Here is a 3,986-nt window from a genome sequence, read left to right as displayed (position 1 = left end):
AACAATTCTTAAAAGATAATAAAATAAACCTACACCTAACGACCACTTATAATAAAACAGGTAACGCAGATGTTGAAAGATTACACTTAACTTTGAACGAACACTTAAGACTTTTTAATGCCGATGAAAATAACAACGACAATCTGAAAGAGAAAGTATTCAAAGCAATAACTGCTTATAATAATACCATACATTCTACGACAAAAAAGAGGCCAATTGATTTCATAAATAACTTACTTTCTGAACAAGAACTAAACAAACTCGCGGAAAAATTACAAAAGCAAAAAGAAAATATAATAAATAATATCAATAAAAAAGAAAACAGGGTAAACATACAAGATTTTCAAAATAAATATATAAAGAATCATAGAGTTAACAAAGCGCAACCAAGATACAAGGGAGTAGACAATTTTAAAGAAGAGGGAAATCACTTAATATCTAAAGATTCAAAGTTTAAAAAAGCATACAAGACTCAAGTTAAACGAAAATTTAAATTTCAGGATTAATATGGCGAAAATTATAATACTCTTAACGGTAATAACGGCAATCAATGGACTTCTCCAAATAAACAAGCTTGAAAACCAATCGGGATACGCTAAAATAAGAATCAGAGAGATAGAGATAGTAAATCAAACCGCAACGGTAATCCATATAATACACCCCAAGGAATTTAAGCAGATTATAAATAAAATTGAAAATAACTTAGAAAATAATTTCAATCAATATAACAGGAATGACAGGGAAATATTATACGAAGAAATAAAGTCTATTAAAGCAAAAATAAACACATTAATGCCTATAGGATATAATACCAGAAAACGCAGAGGACTATTTAATATAGTAGGGACTACATACAAATGGCTCTTCGGAACAATGGACAATGAAGATAGGGAAAACATACTACAACATTTAGAAATAATAGAGAGGAACAATCATGAGATAATAGGAGCGGTAAATCAACAAATATATGTAAATGACAACTTCAATAAATCCATTAATACATTAAAAAGAACCATAGAAGACGATAGGACAGAAATACTAAAAACCTTTGAAAAAATAAATAAATCAAACGAAAAAATTATAAAACACATGCTTTATTCCGATCAGATGCTTAAACTTAAACACCTAGAAAGTAAAATTGAACAAATTCAAGAAAACATAGCTTCAGCAAAGCATAATATATTACACCCTAGTATATTATCAACAGAAGAAATTGAAAGATTCAATATTGACATTTTTAAATTAAAACACGTAGAGACGGGACTCCTTTCATATAAAGATGACGCATTACTTTTAGCTATAAAAATACCAATTTCACACGTTAAAGCAGATCTAATACTAATAACGCCATTACCTAATAAGCAACATTTTGAAATGATAGGAGAACAGAAATATGCAATTACAATAGGAAACAAAATATATAAACATACAGAAGGAGCACATTTCAAAGATTTAAAAGAAATTAACGTCTGCTCGTTTAACCAATGTAAATACGAATATAACAATAACACAATGATCGAAGATATCGAAGACGATACTATCCTGATTAAAAATGCATATAAAATAGAATTGAAACAAAACTGTGACAATAGACAAATTGTACTCGAAGGAAATGCATTAGTAAATTTTTATAATTGTAAACTCGAAATAAAAAATAAATCATTTCAAAACCAAAAAGTTATTGTAGAGGAAAAAGATATATTTTCCCTGAAAAAGAATCTGATGTATTACAGTTTGAAAAAGTAATACATTTTTCAGACATAATAATAAATCAAGAAAAAAATATAAAGAAGTTGGAAGAATTAAAAATACATAAAAATGTAAATTATGGCATAAGCATACTAATAATACTATTAATAGCAATAGGAATATTGGTAAAATGTATAATATATAAGAGAAATAAAAATACAAATCTTAATGTAGAGCTACAAATTCAACCTCTTTCAAATGAGGAAAACACAAAAAAAACAAATACCATAATTGGTCCAATGTCAAGTTCAAAGCATGAACAAAATAAAATAGAGACAACAATGTAAATATACTTCTATACTATAATTACTAGTAATAATAAGAAAACTTGGCAGCATTCAATGTTAGATATTCAATGGAGACCATTGAGTCTAGGGGTGGAGGAATCACATATTGAGAATATGAACTACACAAGTTTGGTTACACATTTTTGCTGACCAAGCAAATTCCTCATGCATGCAAATATATGTACATATGTATGTGTTTTATATGTAACAAGATAAGTGCCTGCGCGCACATAAAATTAGTACGTAAGCTAGACAGAAATAAATAAAGAAAACTCAGTCTAAGATTGGAGCTGAGCAAAGAAGTTCGGTGTATTTATTTCCAACCTTAGCACCAAAATTAAGATTGGAGCAGAGCAAAGAAGCTCAGTGTATTTATTTCCAATCTGAGCACCAAAACTATATTGCTGTGAAAAATTTAATTTCTATTAGTAAGAAAAATATTTATTAGTATAGTATTACGATGTTAAAATGCAAAAATTAAAGAATAAGTCCGTCGAGATTCGAACCTGCGTTCACATTGTGACTTTTTATGTGCTTACCACCAACACCACTATTGACACTTTCGTGGCGTTGTCTTAAGTATGGTTTGGTTATGCATGTAAGAAATATACGATGGTTCAAATAATTTTGTTTAAGTATAGAAATATGCTTTGTAGAACATTTGCTTTCGCAAACATACAGACAAATGTACAAGCGAAATAATATATGTATGATTGTTTCGGATTTTGCTTCTTCTTCTTCTTCTTAATTGGCGTAGACACCGCTTACGCGATTATAGCCGAGTTAACAACAGCGCGCCAGTCGTTTCTTCTTTTCGCTGCGTGGCGCCAATTGGATATTCCAAGCGAAGCCAGGTCCTTCTCCACTTGGTCCTTCCAACGGAGTGGAGGTCTTCCTCTTCCTCTGCTTCCCCCGGCGGGTACTGCTTCGAATACTTTCAGAGCTGGAGTGTTTTCATCCATCCGGACAACATGACCTAGCCAGCGTAGCCGCTGTCTTTTAATTCGCTGAACTATGTCAATGTCGTCATATATCTCGTACAGCTCATCGTTCCATCGGATGCGATATTCGCCGTGGCCAATGCGCAAAGGACCATAAATATTTCGCAGAATTTTTCTCTCGAAAACTCGTAACGTCGACTCATCGGTTGCTGTCATCGCCCAAGCCTCTGCACCATATAGCAGGACGGGAATTATGAGCGACTTATAGAGTTTTGCTTTTGTTCGTCGAGAGAGGACTTTACTTTTTTTCAATTGCCTACTCAGTCCGAAGTAGCACCTGTTGGCAAGAGCAATCCTGCGTTGGATTTCAAGGCTGACATTATTAGTGGTGTTAATGCTGGTTCCTAAATAGACGAAATTATCTACAACTTCAAAGTTATGACTGTCAACAGTGACGTGAGAGCCAAGTCGCGAGTGCGACGACTGTTTGTTTGATGACAGGAGATATTTCGTTTTGCCCTCGTTCACTACCAGACCCATTTTCTGTGCTTCCTTGTCCAGCCTAGAGAAAGCAGAACTAACGGCGCGGGTGTTGAGGCCGATGATATCAATATCGTCGGCATACGCCAACAGCTGTACACTCTTATAGAAGATGGTACCTTCTCTGTTTAGTTCTGCAGCTCGAACTATTTTCTCCAGGAGCAGGTTGAAGAAGTCGCACGATAGGGAGTCGCCTTGTCTGAAACCTCGTTTGGTATCGAACGGCTCGGAGAGGTCCTTCCCGATCCTGACGGAGCTTTTCGTGTTGTTCAACGTCAGTTTACACAGCCGTATTAGTTTTGCGGGGATACCAAATTCAGACATCGCGGCATAAAGGCAGCTCCTTTTCGTGCTGTCGAAAGCAGCTTTGAAATCGACGAAGAGGTGGTGTGTGTCGATTCTCCTTTCACGGGTCTTTTCCAAGATTTGGCGCATGGTGAATATCTGGTCGGTTGTTGATTTTCCAGGT

Source organism: Bactrocera neohumeralis, unplaced genomic scaffold (assembly GCF_024586455.1).
Source record: "Bactrocera neohumeralis isolate Rockhampton unplaced genomic scaffold, APGP_CSIRO_Bneo_wtdbg2-racon-allhic-juicebox.fasta_v2 ctg2210, whole genome shotgun sequence".
Classification (NCBI taxonomy): Eukaryota; Metazoa; Arthropoda; class Insecta; order Diptera; family Tephritidae; genus Bactrocera; species Bactrocera neohumeralis.
The sequence above is the reverse complement of the archived record's forward strand: the minus strand, read 5'-3'. Positions refer to the sequence as shown.